Here is a 17,476-nt window from a genome sequence, read left to right on the forward strand (position 1 = left end):
AAAGGTGTTGGATATATCAGGAGTGGAATGCCGTCGCGTACCCTGGGCGTCAATTACCTCGGTAATGTAAGCAGCTTGGTGTGGAGGTCGAAGCATTTGCGCTAGTAGTTTACCTGGCCTATCACCCTCGCCGTACCGTCGCGCTGTGTAGTATTTTCCCATGAACCTCACTTCTCTATCTGCTGCATCTCGAAATTCTGAAAGTAGCTCAAGGCGTTTACCCTCACGATCCACCGATAGATCCTCAAGGGTCTCTTTCTCTAGAGTAGTGATATCTGTTTCGATTCGGGTCAAGGTGGAGCGGATCTCGCGCAGAGACCCAATTCGCTTGGTGATGCAAACCCCGCGTAATGTAGCCTTGAAGCCTTCCCACAGCGTGGACCAGGAGGTGACTGAGCCTGTGTTTATGTCAAAGTAGTCATCTATGGCGGTGCGTATGTCCTCTTTAAAGGTCGGGTCTAGCAGAGCCCTACCAGGAAATCGCCACTGCGTTTTGTACCCTCCCAGTCTGGGGACCGCTAGTGTCAAAACAATGGGAGAGTGGTCTGACAGGGTGCGAGGTAACGTGGAAAGGCCATCAACCATACCCGGGAAGAGGAGCCAATAATCAATTCTAGTGCTGGTGTTGTGGAAGCTAGAGTGATGCGTGTAATCAGGCGTGTGGTGGTGCAGTCTAGCCTCTATGTCCACTAGTGAAAAGTGGGAGCAGATTTCCGCCAACACTGCGCGGGACCTAGGTTTGCAGTCAGGGGAGGGAGAGGTGCTGTCTCTATCAGGGTTCATCAACATGTTAAAGTCACCCCCTAGAACCATCAAATCAATATCGGAGTGAAGCAGTGTCAGCTGTAGGTCCTGGAAAAAGGCAGGGGAATCTACATTGGGGCCATAGACCCCTACCAGTGCGATCTTGTGTCCAAACAGCACTCCCTCAATGAGCGCATATCTGCCCTCCTCATCCGTTCTGCTGCCGATCATTACAAACGGGACACGTTTGTGCACAAGAATCGCTGCACCCCTAGCATATCTACTATAGCAGGAAAACACTTTATGCGACCCCCAACCTCTGGCCACTGAGGCCACATCCCGCTGCATCAAATGCGTCTCTTGCAGAAAGAGGACATCCACCCTATGTCGCGCCGCGTAAGCCAGCACTTGTTTGCGTTTCTTTGTGGTGTTTAAACCACGCACGTTCCAAGACATCATGGTCAGTCTGGAAGGACCAGTCTGTAAACCTATCCTGGCCATAGCTCCACAGTCAAGAAGGTCCGCAGAAAGAGTGCAGAAGACGGACTGCTCCAACAATACTCGCATTTAATGTCTATCATACATGACCACAAAAACAAAGCAAAACCCCTTCCCCACCCACCACCCAGCCTCCCAGAATCCCAAAAGAGGCAGTCCCCGAACCATTGCTGAACAATAGTGCAAAGAACAAAGGTCAAGAACCATTCAAAGAAACAGAATAACTGCAAACAAAAATATGTGAATGCCCCAGAAAATAGAAACAACATAGCCCGCGCCATCGGGGGTAGCAACGCCACTCCAGGCAGGCTTCCCACCAAGCGGCCCCAGAATTAGAAACCAGACAGTGCATGTTGGAAGAACCACATCCAATTAACAACATAGTGAGAAGGGAGCGTCAGTAAACAATGCTGAGAGGTCAGCCACGGCCAGTTTCAGCAAAAAGGTCGGCACTGGATTGTGTCTCATTGTGAGGTGGAGAGTTCGGTGGTGAACCTGTCGCTGCCGATGAGCACTGTTTCTTGTAATCATGGCAGAAGTCTTGCGCTTCCGAGGGGGAGTCAAAAATGCGGAATCTGCCATTCACGTCAACCTTCAATCTTGCTGGGTACAGCATACCATACTTTAGTCCTAAGTTCCGGAGAGTGGATTTAACACCGTTATATTTGCGACGTGCCTCCTGGACCATCAGCGTGAAATCGGGAAAAAGGATAGTTTACTGCCCTGCCACTGTATCTACCCAGCCTCGCGTGCCGCACGCAGCACAGTGTCACGGTCGCGGAAGTTCATGATTCTGGCAATAATGGGTCGTAGTGGTTGGCCTGGGCGAGGTTTAGGCCCAAGAGACCTATGTGCGCGCTCAACAACAAAGCCCGCAGTGAAGGTGTCCCTGCCAAAGAGCTCGATCAGAAGACTTTCAACAAAGGTGTCGAACCTGCCTGTGGCCGTCGTCTCCGCAACACCAAGAATGCGAATGTTGTTGCGCCTGCTGCGCGCTTCCAAGTCTTTGTTTTTAATGGCCACATCTTTAAGTATTTTCTCCACCCGCTCTAATCTCTTTAGTGATTTCGTGGCGCCATCCTCTATGTCTGATATCCGCGATTCTGCCAGATCAAGCCTCCTGTCATGGGCCTGCACTTTGGAACCCATGTCCGCTAGCTTTTGCTCCAGGCTGTCCAAGCGGGTGTCTAGCGCCTTGAAGCCTGCGCGCATTTCTCATATCATGGTGGTGACCGTGGCCGCCGCGTCACCCAGGTCAGTAGAGCTGGAGGCCCCAGCCGCCGAACCAGGTGGGGGGTCTGTTGCAAGAAGCGGGGTCTTGTCGAAGCTGAGTTTCCTCTGGTTAGGGTCCCTTTTCCCCATCTCTGCGGCAGCCCAGATGGCGTAGGCGAGCTGGAATAGGCTGTGTGGTTAGCTCGGCAATGGGGGAGAGCGGGAAAACAGCACCGAACTCCAGCAAACTCCAGAAAGTTCCACCAACAGTAGAGTCACAGCTACCGAGTTGTGTGTGGTCCAGAGGTATGAGGACCGGGCCAGCCTCAGCAGGGTTCTGGATCCAGTGCCTGTTTTAAATGTCGAATGCACCCTCAGTTTGTAGTGTAGCGGGGAACGGCCCTCTCCCGTCGCGTAGAGCAGGAGGGATGAAGGGGATAGGTGCCCCACGAGTGCTACTAAGGCGGGGCCGCCGAAAGTCGCGAAGCGGCGCCCCGCGGCCGCCCAGCCGCCAAGCTCACACTCCCCCGATGCCTCCCCGCGAGAGTCCGCGCCCGCCGCCCAGCGTCCGGTCAGGCCCACAAATCGAGGCCCCAGTCCCGGCATCAACCAGGCCGCTCGGCCGAGGTCGCACCGGGAATCAGCAGCCCCAACCCGGGAGCCCGAACCGGCAGGGCCGCGCGCGAGAAACCCCGCAGAAGAGGCCAGTGGGGGCGAAGGCACAGCGTCCAGGCAACGCGCGGCACTCACCAGCGGTTCGGTGCAGTGAGAGAAGATGGCGCCGAGGTCCCAAGGCCCCGCTTCTCCTCTGCCGAGCACTCGCCGCCCTCCGTTCTCAAAAGCTCCAAAGTCACCCAGATGATCGGGGCGACATCAGGGCACGGATCTGCAAGGATGTGGAGAGCAGGAGTGACGGGTTACATCTTAGGCGCCGCCGATAGGAGCCCGCATGGAGGAGCTTCACGGAAAGGCAGCCATTCCGATCGCCGCCATGGCCACGCCCCCAGTACAACGCGTTCTTAAAACAAACCAAGCCTCCAGCAGCCCCGGAATTCCCCCTGCTTCTGTTTTGATTTGTCCAAGAGCTCGTGGAGTCCTGAAAGAACTGCAAGTTCTTAGTGACGTCTTATGTCCAACCTCAGGTCAAACTCGGCACCTTCCAGGTATAAATATACCAGCAACTGCCTTAGCAAAGACACAGTGGTTTGGAGCAGATCGGCTATCTACTTGCCCGATGCCCTGTTGAAACAAGTGCCGAAGGATGCCGACCCTCCCATTGACGCACTGAGAGAGACGCTGTCTTTTCCCCTTGCGAGAAATCCAGCTCCAGTGTTTTCCGGTCACCCTTGCGGGTTGCTGGGAGATCGAGCCCTGAGAGAGAGATACAAGACCTCCTTCATTCTATAACCAAGGTACGGAGCAGATTAGATCCTTAGAGAATTCTTGATTCATAATCCTGGCAAAACTATCTTAACTAAAACTATATCTCACTTACTCCTTCCCACGTACTAGGCTTAGGTTAGGTACACCAGGGTAGGAGTATTTTAGAAACACCAGTTGATTACGTTTAGTCAACTTTTATCATTGTATGTATTTTATCCGTTTTAAGTATCTTATGGCTTAGAAACCATATAAATGCTTTTACAGTATTATTTCATAATACTCCTTTTACTGTATGCACTTTACTTTATGACAAGTATTGCAACTGTGGCAATTCACTTCTCTTGCATGAGAAAGAAGACTGCTCAATCAATAACCACTTTTATTGAAAACGCCCGTCTCTATTTCTTTGCATTCTGGTGAAACTAAGCATGCACGATTGACTGAGTGAAATAGCTGTCTATTGTTTCCGCACCTCGGAGATATACTCCTTATTCTGGTGGGAGCAAAGTTGTCATGTTTATGCGGTTGTCAGAAACTAATCCCTTCTTGTCTGTTCAGGAAAGTTAACACCTTCTTGTTTACTCGAGAAAGTTTCTAGTGACCTCTGAGCTAGCTGGCATTCATAATTAAGTCTAACATATTCAATAGAGACCTAGTCGACCTCAGTCCTACGTCTAAACTATCGTTTATGTTATTCCAATGCGCAGAGCCTATTGGGAATATAGGAACTACACTACAACAGCACCCTAATGGCTTCACTGAAGACTGACAAGTTTGGTACCAAACATCTCAGCACATTAAACCCGCACTGATGCCAGTGTGGGATTTAATGTAAAATGCACGAGAGGACATCTTAGAGATGCCCTCCAAAACCCAAACCTACAATCCACATCTGGGCTGAGTGGCTGCAGAGGCTGCCACACAGCAGACATGTTTTTGGACCCCTGGGTGGAGAGCCCCCTGCTCTCCTGCACCTGGGCCTGCAACAATGCACATCCTGGGCGAGGTGCTATGTCTCCTCCCCAAGGATGGACAGGGAGAAGCTTCAAAGGCATACCACCTCTGAGAGCTTCTCCAGACCATTTGCTGTACCCAGCAACAGGTCCCCCACCCGTTCTACCCCCACTGTGGCGGAAGGACTGGCGGAAAAAACAACGTGGGGAAGGAGGGTGTGCCAACCTTTGCCAACTCAACCCCTCAGGTGGAGGAGGTGAAGCACGACCCCGGGCTCCGGCCATCTTGTAGATGGGGAGCCCTGCCCAATCCCAGCTAGGCTCCTGCCCCCCTCCCACAGGAGAGGAGCAGGTTAGAGGGTGTCCTCACCCCAGGACAGGGACCCATTGGTTCCTGCCCTTGCCCTACCTGTAACGCCCCTAAATTTAGTATTTAGGGGCTCCCTGAACCTTCCATCCTCAGATCCCGAGATCAAAAGAAGAAAGAAGATCAAGAAGAAGACCCGCCGCGCAGCTGCTAACAACAGGAAAACAACGACTGACTTGGCCCCAGCCCTACCGGCCTGTTGATCCTGGAACCTGCTCCTGCCTAATCCCAGCGACCTCCACGGACAGCAACCTTGGGACACCCAGAGGGCCTGCCTGCCTTGACCCTCTCGAAGATTGGGACTCCCATCAGCAGAGGCTCTGCTGCAACAACCCACCTGGTGCTCACCAGGAAGCTCCGGACCAGCCCACTCTGCACCAGCCGAGCCCGGGCCGGGCCAACCCGATCCAAGACCACGAGGACGTCCCCTCGGTGACTGGGACCCGAAGTCCAGTGCCCAAAGACCCTCCTCGAAGAACCAGCCGACGCCTGCAGACTCAGAACCAGGGGCCACCCCAACCGCGACCAGCTGAGGGTAAGCTTTTCCGACCCCCAAAGACACCCCTGCACCCGATGCCCCGCGGCCCCCTGTGCCTCCCTTTGGGGTACCTACCTGTGCTCCAAGATCCCAACTTACCTCTCGAAGTGCTGGTCGCCCCTGGAGAGTCACCGTCCCCGAGCCTGCAGCCTTTGTTCCTTTTCCAAGATCCTCATTGGATAACATGGAGCGCCCGATGGCTCAAAGGCACCCTGCACCCAGCTGCCCGAGTGCCGCTGGCTGTGACCTCTTTGTCCTATCCTACTTCCCCCATTTCCCTGAGCAAGAGACCAGGAGCCCAGCTCCCAGAGCCGCGTGGCCTGCTAGCCAGCAGCCACCAAACGATGGCCCCCTATCCCTCATTGGATAACATTGGGCCTACCTACCTCTACACCCGGCCGCCCCTGTGCCGCTGGGACTGAATTAACTGTACTCACCTGACCCTGGGGGACCCCTGAGTGTACGCCCGGAACCCTAACTTCACCAACCAGGTACTCACCTGAAAACCGGTAATTCACTTACCTGCCATTGGATAACATTGATCCATTTTGACTCAAAAAATGTTTAAGTGTGAAGTTTTGAAAACTGGAAATATTCCTATAAATTCAGCCAAAGTCCGAATTCGAAAATACTCACCTGTGATCAGGAGAGAAGCCAGTGCTGTACCTTTCAGCCCAGTACTGAACCGCAGAAGTAATCCCTAGTGGGTTTACTAGTAACCTGTATTTTCTCCATGGGAACCCATTGTCTGCTTTTCTATGAAATTTCTTCTAAGTGTTTACTTTTGAAAACTGCAAATAATCTTTAAAAATCGTACGAAATACTGAAACGCAATTAACCTACCTGTTTTGATTTAATCCCCCAGTGCTGGCCCTAGGAGACTAGTGCTGGGTTACAAAAGTAACGCAATCGTACTTTACCTGTAACCTGAATTTCCTCCCATTGAATAACATTGTGAGAATCACCTCGAAAAGTTTCTAAGTGTGAACTTTTAAAACAGCTTTATATTCAGGAAAAATCATCACTGTAACTAAAACGTTTTTGCTAATCTGGTTTCAGCTTAGACCCCAAGACTGAATCTAAGATCTAGTCCTGGAACTACCAAAGTAATCCATAAAGTAATAAACTGTACTTTCCTATGAAACCCCATTGAGCTCAATGCTAGAGTGTGTTTCAGAACTGTGTTGCTTATTAGCCATCCTGTAATTATTGTGTGTACAAACTTATTGCTCCTCTGCAAAGTATTTACATGAGAGTACTTGTAACTTGAAAAGTATATTTTGATAACTGTTGGTTCTAAAAATAAGTGCCTGATGTGTTTCATTACATTTTCCGCAAAGAGAAGTGAGTGTCACTGCACACCTTACTTTTTGAATATAAACCTTAATAATTATCAGTACTCCGTAGTTAATTGTGTATGCGTGCTACCGATATGTGGAGTGATTAGACCCCTATCACTCGGAATTTATGAAATGTAAAGGAGGCTCTGGACTACCAAATTACGAAATGTTATGCTTTCTGTGAAGTTATTGCTTGTTATTTCAATTTAACTGATACTAATGTACAGAATTTGCACTCACGTTTCACCCTAACACTCCACCTTCTTTCACACACGCACAGGCATCTGTTCATGATTTTCACTTTGGCATTTCCTTTTTTAGTTACCCACTAGAATCCCACACATCATGGTTCATACATTATTTGCCAACCATCTCGGATTTCTTCTTATCCCCATCAACACTTCAATCAGTCTGCAGACCGCCTATGTAGCTTCACTCGTTCATTTTTTGCCTTGTAACATGAACACGGGGAACAATAAAGTTGTACATTAATAGGGAAATCTTTTTTGGAATCCACGTTTACAGATTAGATTTCAGCGTTTTTAACCCTTCCGTTTTTTTACATTGAGCGCACAACTTTTTTTACATTGAGCGCACACCTTTTTTAAAAAACATCATTGAGTTACTTTAGAGCCCAGCACGCGTGAGATTCGAACCCTGCCAGCAAGTTTATAATTAAGGCGCTATGCCTTTAAATCTGCAAAGGACGCTGGGATAGCGTTTCCAAACGCGGTAGAGTAGACGATGAATGGGAGCACGGATTGATTCACGAAGGTATTAGCAATCCTTTACATTTTTGAGATTTCCTAGAGTATCGGTGTGTCATTCTTCCGTTTCATTCAATTTAACTTTGACACTAGTTTTTTCACTTTTATTTCTACGTAGGACTTTGAGGTTAATGTCGTAATGAATACACCATTTGAGGTTCAACGGTGGACCCGCATACTAAAAAGCTACGGAGACTGAGAGTCTCTTTTTGAAATTACTTGTTATCGGTAAGCGGTTTACTTTGGTAGTCTATTACATATCCAAGCATCCACATTAGTAGACAGGTATACAATCTTTATCTTTGGTATTGCAGAATGTATACAAACTTCGTAGTGACGCATTCTTCACACAACAAAGAACACCCAGTGTTTTATTCAGGGGCAGAGAAACCTCTCTTCTTTACTGAAACGAGAACGGGTAAGAACACTTCTTGTTTAACCCAATAGGGTTATGGCAGCATGCTAGCACATTCATAGCATACAGGCATCAGTATGAAAAACATGCACTATCATAACCCTTTATCTGGTACTTTAAGCTTTCTGCACTAAAAATATACAACTATTATTCACCCTTCTGGTTTCCCCACACATTTTTCAGCTGTTTTTATCCTTTAGTTTCCTTACTTTTTTTCACATGTTCTATACATCTGATGAGTGCAAATTCTATTTCACAATTCTGTAACAGGTGAAGGCTTGTGTACCACAATGTATACAGCTGAGAGCTGATAGATGCTAACCTTTGTGTTGCAGGTTTCCTGCGGATGATAAAATTGGAGGATTTTGCTGATTTTCGAATATTGTTTAATTTACCCCTGAAGAAGGGTTCATATGTTGGAACCCGAAATGCATTGGGATTTTGTTTTTTTCTAATCAGTATTCACCTCGCTTTACTGTTGTTTAGCGGAACTCCAAAATGTAATGAAACACATCAGACATTTTTGTGTTTAAATTGTTTATTATTCATGACTATGTATTAGTTATGTTTCTTTGTTGAAATTTTCATATAAATAATGAACAAAGTTTTGAACGAATATTTGAATCAATTTGGTTTATTGTTTCCCCAAAAACTTTTGTAGATAAATGGGGAGACAACTGATAGTTGTCCTTTAAGCTGTGCACCGTGTTTAGACTTTGGTAGTCCAGAGCCTCGTTTACATTTCATACATTCCGAGTGATAGGGGTCTAATCACTCCACATATCGGTAGCACGCATACACAATTAACTACGGAGTACTGATAATTATTAAGGTTTATATTCAAAAAGTAAGGTGTGCAGTGACACTCACTTCTCTTTGGTTCTAAAAATAAAACAATTATATCTGAGAATATAACAACAATTGGCCTGGAGTACAGTTCTTGAGTTTGTCCTGGCCTCTGAAGGTCTCTTAGCAATCCCACTGTGTGGGACTTACTAGAGGTAACAAGAGGGGTAGTTGGCCCCGAGGACGTCCTTGTGGGCCAACTACCCCTACTGTTACCTCCAGTAAGTCCCACACAGCAGGATTGCTGTTACTGTTACCACCGTTACCACCACCACCACCGTTACCACCGTTACCACCACCACCGTTACCACCGTTACCACCACCACCTATAGTTTAATCAAAAACCAATCTCCTAGAAAACACCTCGATCTTTGTTGACCATTTTCTCTTCCCTTTTGTAAAGAATCTCAATTCATATTTGAAAGATAGCACAGATAGTTTGCAGAAAGTACAAGATGTGACCCTTAATACTGACCAGTGGCTTGTTTGTTTAGATGTTGAAAGTCTGTATACGAGAATCACACTCCGATGAACTGAAAGCGTGCACTTTTTTCCTTAAAACACGCAGCATCCAACATCTCGATCACAAACATATGATCCTTGATATGATCGATATATGTCTGAGGAAAAATATTTTTATCTTTTAGAAGGGACATATCAACAGTTGCAGGGGACTTCTATGGGCTCCTGCTTCGCCCCAAGCTACGCCAACCTGATGGTGGGCTGATGGGAGAAGCAGGTGCTATAGAATGACAGGACCGAATATTGGCTCTTCAATATAAGGAAGTGGCTGAGGTATATCGATGACATTTTCTTTATTTAGGAGGGAACTGAATTGGAACTCAAATTGTTTGTTGATGCTATCAATGATAATGCTGTTAACCTGAAATATACTATGCACCACAGCAAAGAAAGCGTTGATTTCTTGGACCTTAAGCTAAGGCTGGTGAACTGCACTATTCACACTGATCTGTATAGAAAAGAAACAGTTGGGAACTCAATATTGCATGTCTCCAGCTACCATCCTCCCTGTTCCAGATGGGGCATACCTTATAGCGAATTTTTGAGGTCCAAACGGAACTGCAGCTTGAAGACGTACCAAGCAAGACATGATTGCTAGGTTCAGGATGAGAGGTTACTCGTGCAAAGCACTTAAACAAGCTGAGGCTCGTGTTGAGAAACCAACAAGAGATGACATTCTGTTTAGGCAATCCTCTGATAAAATTCCCAAAGATGTCACGCAGGAACCCATACGGTTCATCACGAAATATAGCAGCCAAGCAGGTCAACTTCGCAAGCTACTTAAATCGAGATGGGGTATTCTGAGACAGGATTCTATCTTGAGGAATAAAATAGGTCCCAATCCATCTATGGCCTATAAGAGAAACTCCACACTCAATTACCTCCTTGTCCATAGCCATCTCCAGAGCAAAGAAACCAATTGGCTAAAACAAGCCAGAGGTTTTTGAAGGTGCGGTAACTGCAAAGCTTGCAGGTATAGCAAAGTGTCAGAAGTTACACTGGAGAGAGTGAAAACAAAATGTAAAATCCCCAATCTTAGAGCAATGGAGGGCTATCACAAACACAGATCAGAGCTATAGCATAGACAGGTAGTTCACAGATAAACATGCAGGTGACTGGACAAAGGCAGAGTACTTTGGCCTAGACTCAGCCTGAACCAGAAGAACAAGTTACTTACCTTCGGTAACGCTTTTTCTGGTACATACAATATCTGCCTGTGGATTCCTCACCTTGTGAATATCCCCTTGCGTCAGCAACATTCGGAAATTCTTTTTGTAGCTTCCCGCCAACGTGGACGACGTCACAGAGGCACGACACCTCGCGCGACTCCGCTGACGTCACCGACACCATAATAGGCCCACGCTAGCGTGATGACATCAGTTCTGCCCTTTTTTCCGTGCCTTCGAGGCACACGGACGGACCGATGACAATAGATATATACACAGTACACAAATGTCAGGATAACACACACAGTGTGAAACCAATCGCAATAAACATTTCCTTTGACATTAAAAATATATACATTACAGTTACTCAGGCATAGAAGAGTGGACAACGGGGAGGCGGGTGGGTCAGTGAGGAATCCACAGGAAGATATTGTATCTACCAGAAAAAGCGTTACCGAAGGTAAGTAACTTGTTCTTCTGATAGATACATCTGCCAATGGATTCCTCACCTTGTGAATAGAGTCCCACAGCAGTCCCCACTCCCTGAGGAGGGCGTCCACTCTATACCAGAAAATCTTGGAGGACAGCGCACGCAAAATGGCCCTCCCTCCTCACTTCGGTATCCAAGCAGTAATGCTTCGCGAAAGTGTGGAGGGAGGCCCAAGTCGCCGCTCTACAAATGGCCTCAACAGGTACAGCCCTAGACAAAGCAGATGTAGAAGACTTTGCTCTAGTAGAGTGAGCTCTTATACCCTCTGGAGGTTCCTTACCCGCCAGGGCGTAGCAGTTCTTAATGCAGAGGATAATCCATCTCGAGAGCGTGCGCTTGTGCACCGCCTTCCCGTTCTTGCAGCCAGCAAATCCAATGAACAGCTGGTCATCCAACCTGAACTCTCTCGTCCTGTCCAGGTAAAAGCTCACCGCCCTCTTAGGGTCCAAGCGGTGAAGTCTCTCCTCCTCCTTGGAAGGGTGAGGGGGAGGATAAAAGGTAGGGAGGGTAACGGACTGCCCCAGATGGAAAGGAGTTACCACCTAAGGCAGAAAAGCAGCCCTGGTACTGAGAACCATTCTTTCAGCATGAATGGATAAAAATGGGGGCTTTGAACTAAGAGCTTGAAGCTCACTTACCCTCCTTGCCGAGGTAATTGCCACTAGAAAAATAGTCTTAAAAGACAAAAGTCTCAAGGGACATTTGTGTAAAGGTTCAAAAGGCGAACCCATCAAGAACGTAAGAACAAGGTTCAAGTCCCATTGAGGTACAATAAAAGGTGTAGGAGGAAATTTATTGGTAAGGCCCTTAATGAATCATAATACAATAGGAGATTTAAACAAAGAGGGCTGGTCCGGCAAACAAAGTAAAGCCGATAAGGACGACAAATAACCTTTGATAGTTGCCACCGCAAAATCCTGCTGGGCCAAAGAAAGTGCAAATTGAAGTATATTGGACAAGCGAGCCCTTAAAGGGTCAACGGACTTCTCCCCACATCGAGCAACAAATTTAGACCATCTATAAGTATAAATGAACTTGGTGGAGTCACGCCTGGCCGATAAGATAACGTCCACCACATCGTGCGGGAGAGAAAAGGAAATCAGGTTGCCCCGCTCAATCTCCAGGCATGAAGGTGTAAGGTCTGGAGGTGGGGGTGTAGAACCTGCCCCTCCATCTGGGAGAGGAGATCTGCCCTGTGAGAGAGACAGAGCGGCGGGCACGAGGAGAGGTGCAGAAGATCTGTGTCCCATACCCTTCTTGGCCAATCCGGGGTGATCAATATGACTTGGGCCCGGTCTTGGCGTATCTTCCTCAGAACCCGAGGAATCAAGGGTATGGGAGGAAACGCGTAAAGGAGTTTCGAGTCCCAACTCAACTGAAAGGTGTCCCCCAAGGCTCCCTGCATCGGAAACTGGAGGCTGCAGAATGACGGGCAGTGAGCATTCTCACGAGTGGCAAACAGGTCCACCCGAGGAGATCCCCACGTCCGAAAGACGTGGCGAACTACCTCTGGATGAAGCGTCCACTCGTGGTCGGCGGAGAACTGCCGACTGAGATTGTCTGCACGAACGTTCAGAACTCCGGCCAAATGATTTGCCATCAGACAAATCCGATGGTCCTGAACCCAGGACCAGAGACGCAGAGCCTCCCTGCTTAGACACTGCAACCCCACTCGTCCCTGCTTGTTGACATACCACATCGCGGTCGTGTTGTCCGTCAGGACTTGAACTGACTGACCGCGAAGGGAAGGGAGGAAGGCCTTGAGTGCCAGACGTATAGCCCGCAGCTCTCAAAGGTTGATGTGAAGCAACCTTTCCTCTGGAGACCAAAGACCCTTGACCTCCAGATCCCCCAGATGAGCACCCCCACCCTAGAGTGGACGCATCCATATTCACTGTGACCACCGATGGAGGTAGCTGAAAAGGCTTTCCTTGTGACAGATTGCCTTCCACGCTCCACCAAGACAGATCCGCTGCAGTTTCTCTCGAGATCCTCACTGACTCCCTGAGATCTCCGCTGTGCTGATACCACTGCCTGTGGAGGCACCACTGGAGTGCCCTCATGTGCCAGCGTGCATGGTTGACCAACAGAATGCAAGAAGCCATCAGACCGAGCAGGCGAAGGACCTTCAGGACTGGAACGACCGCTCCATTGTAAAATAAAGGAATCATCTCCTGCATGTCGCGAATCCTTTGAGGAGGAGGGAATGCATGACACACAGTAGTGTCCAGTACCGCACCTATGAACAGGTTGCGCTGGGAGGGCACCAGGTGGGATTTGGCTACATTTACCGAAAAACACAACCTGTGAAACAACTGAGTTGTCTCTTGCAGATGATGGAGCACTATCTCTGGAGATTCCGCCTTGATCAGCCAATCGCCCAGATACGGAAATACCGGTATTCCCGATCTTCTGAGATGTGCCGCCACCACAGCCATCACCTTGGTGAAAACTCCAGGTGCAGTAGTAAGACCAAACGGAAGGACCGTAAACTGGTAGTGTTGCGATCCTCCCGTGAAACGGAGATACTTTCTGTGCGACTTCAGGATGGGAATATGAAAATACGCATCCTGTAAGTCGATCGACACCATCCAGTCTTCTTCCAGCAGCGCTTGAAGAACCTGTGCAAGGGTGAGCATCTTGAATTTCTCCTGCTTCAGGTAAAGATTCAAGATCATGAGATCCAGGATAGGACGAAGCCTGCTATCCTTCTTGGGAATCAGAAAATACCGGGAGTAGCATCCCTGACCCCTCTCCTGCTCCTGAACCACCTCTATCGCACCCTTTCCGAACAGTGCCAGGACTTCTTCCTGCGGAGTAACAGGTGGTCCTCAGAACAATAACCCTGGCAGGGAGGGTAATTGGGGAGAAATTCCCGAAAGGGAAGAGCATACCCATTCTCCACGAGATTGAGAACCCAAAGATCCGATGTAATCAATTCCCAATCTCGTAGAAAATGGGTAAGCCGGCCCCCCACTGGGCCAACATGATCCGGAATAGCGGATCTAGGGCTGCTTTGCTGCGGTGGCAGGGGGCTGGGAAGGGGAAGAGGAGGAGGAGGAGGCTTGGCGACCTCTAGGACGAGCTCTCTGTCTGCTCCTGTATGACTTGTACAGCGTATTTTGCTGCAGCTGCGGCTGCTGCTGCGATTGTTTGTAGGCCCGAAAGGAAGATCTGCCAAATCCTCTGAATCGCTTTCCAAAAGAGCTCCTGGCCAGAAGGCCCAAAGACTTCGCTGTCGCTCTGCTGTCTTTAAACCGCTCTAAAGCAGCGTCAGCCTTTTTACCAAACAATCCTGACCCATCAAAGGGCAAATCCATCAAAGCAGACTGAACATCTACTTAGAATTCTGAAGATTTCAACCACGCAGTTCTCCTTGTGGCCACTGATGAGCCTATCACTCTCGCCACTGAATCAGCCGTGTCCAGCCCACTCTGGATTACCTGCCTTGCCGCAGCCTGAGTGTCCGAAATAACCTCCTGAAAATCCTTTCTATCGTTCTCAGGAATTTTAGGCACCAACTGTTTGACAGAATCCATCAAAGCATGGATGTATCTACCCATCAGGCAAGTTGCATTTGTAGACTTTAGCGCCATGCTGGCTGATGAAAATATTTTCTTTGCCGCCTGGTCTTGTTTCCTTGTCTCCTTTTCCCCAGGAACCTGCGGAAAAGCACCCGTAGACTTCTTTGAGCAGGCAGCCTGCACAACCAAGCTCTCCGGCAGGGGGTGCGTTGACAAAAAGTTCGGGTCACCAGGTGCCACTCTATACCTCCTCGTAACAGCCCTTGAAACAGCAGGAGCTGTCAGAGGTTTTTTCCAAACTTCATAAATGGGCTCAGCCAAAGCGTCATTAAATGGGAGCATTGGTTCAATAACGGAGGAAGGCGAGTGAAGGACCTCAGTTAGAATGTTAGACTTGTATTCAGCAGTAGGCAGAGTAATATTTAACAAGTCTGCAGCCTTCTTAATTACAACGTGATAAGGTGTTACATCCTTGGAAGGTACGTCAGATACAGAGGCCAAATCCCACTCAGGAGACAGCTCAAGACCACTAGCCTCTCTCAGGTCATCAAAAGGATCCTCCGAATCCTGCAGTTCACCTTCCTCCAAATTTTCATCCCGATACCTCTACTCCTCCAAAAGCCTCTGTGCCTCACGCCTCGACCTCTCCTTCATATACGAAGTCGACCGATCCGGACCCGACTCCACCGGAGCCGACGCAGAACTCGAAGTGGGAAGAGGCAGTTTAACCCGAAGACGAACTGGATTCTGCACCGGAGTCGAGGGTATCGGCGTTGATGGAACCGGCGTCGGAGGCTTGCCAATGCGAAGCTGGAGCCGGCATGAAAGGCATAAAAGGCGCAGGAGCATAAGCCTGGGAGACACCCAAATTAACGCCAATGGACCCGTGGGACCAACAGGTGCACCAGAGGGGTACATAGCCCTGGAGTAAACTCAAAACATGGCAATCAGGAACTGAGAAGGATCTTGACCTGGAGCCGGAAAGGCTGGATAAAAACTCCCAGGTTGCTCTTGAGGTAGCGGAGTCTTCACGACTTCGGCCTCCACTTCAGGCTGGTGCACCGGGGTCGACGAACCCGCAGGCAGCAAAGCTCGCCCTCACCTTCTTCTTCTTCCACCTCACATTCATCTTCATCTTCATAACCAGAAGGATGGGATGGATTTGGAGAAGGATTCGGCAACTGCTTCGGTAACACAGGCGAATCCGCACGCGAAGCCTCACCCTCAGAGACTTGCACTTCCGAAGCCGAGGCCTCCGCCTCCTTTCGAAGTAACTTCACCTGTGACTTCGGCCTTAAACTCGAGTCTTTCTCAGAATGATGATTCAAAACTCCTCTTCTTATGTTTCTTCCTCGAAGACCTCGAAGCATGCGCCGAAGATGAATCCGAGCGCGACCTCGAACGCCGAGTTCGCGACCTCGAACTCTTTTTATCTTTTTTGCTCTTCAACTTTGCTACGAGGAGTTTTGTCTCCCTCTCCCGGAGAGCCTTCGGAGTCATCTTCTTACCAGAAGGACAAATCTTCGACGTCATGATCAGAGCTCAAGTAGCAACAAGGGTTTTGGCTAAAGCACAGTAAGGGTGCGCCAATATAGTAATAAACGAACAAAATGCCAGTACTGTGCACTAGTTGAAAAATTTCCAAGGGTATTGGGCTAGAAATAACCCATTCCAACAAACCACTCTTTCAGTCGAAATTTTGTTATCAGAATTCAATAAATTTATTTTAATTTTATTTTTCTTTTAAAAAAAGAGAAAGGAATTTTTTGTATGAAAACAACACAATAAAGAATTATCACATCAATCAAATACATTCATTGTAAATGACAAAGGAGAGAATATCAGGCCTTTAGTTTGGGAATTATTGAGGGGAAGGGGGTGGGGCAAAAAATACCAAAAAGTAAAGAAAGAGATTTTACACATTTAACACATAACACTCAAGGACGTGAAATGACGACAGACAACACAAATTGATGGTGGGAAAGGGGCGGGAGACAGAATTATTTTATATTATAGGCCCTGCAGCACTTCTCTTTAAATTGGCAGGTGAAACCTAATACATTCAATGAAAGGATACACTAATTCCTTTATATTCATCAACAAGACCATCAGTAATTTTTCAGTTAGCAATACATATTTGTGATCGATTGGTCTAGACAAACACAAAAAAATAGGTCGACGTGTTTCAAATCCCTATGAGTCAAGGGATTCTCTTCAGGACCAAACAACTGAATCTGGAAGACATAAATTAAATAACATCCTGTCAGTCATCTATGAGAGCAACTCCCAACTTACATTCAGCACAACATATACTCAGCTCCTACCTGTGCTTCCTTTTGTAGTCTTCACTTCCGTGGGGCTGGAAGAGAGGAATACAACTGTGTTTAGCAATGTTTGAAACCTTGTTGGTGCTCTTTCTAAAGTGGTTCGTGAATACAAGTAACTTACTTGTGGGTCGATCGAGCGTTCCCTATTTAGTCCACTGTTCTTCAGGACTCCATTTCCATCATATCAATGTTTTGCTGTTTTTTTTTATTTATTATCTGAAACGGAAAGCACGGTTTATTGACAGACCTAATTTTGAAATTTAACACGACCATCCGAGGCCTAAATGAGATGTCTGAATTGTATAATCTGTAACACCTTCAATGCTAAGATTCCGGTAGGATGCGTAGGCAGACTGCACTGACCAAGGCAGTAAGAACCGTAAA

This window comes from Lissotriton helveticus, chromosome 10 (assembly GCF_964261635.1).
Source record: "Lissotriton helveticus chromosome 10, aLisHel1.1, whole genome shotgun sequence".
NCBI lineage: Eukaryota > Metazoa > Chordata > Amphibia > Caudata > Salamandridae > Lissotriton > Lissotriton helveticus.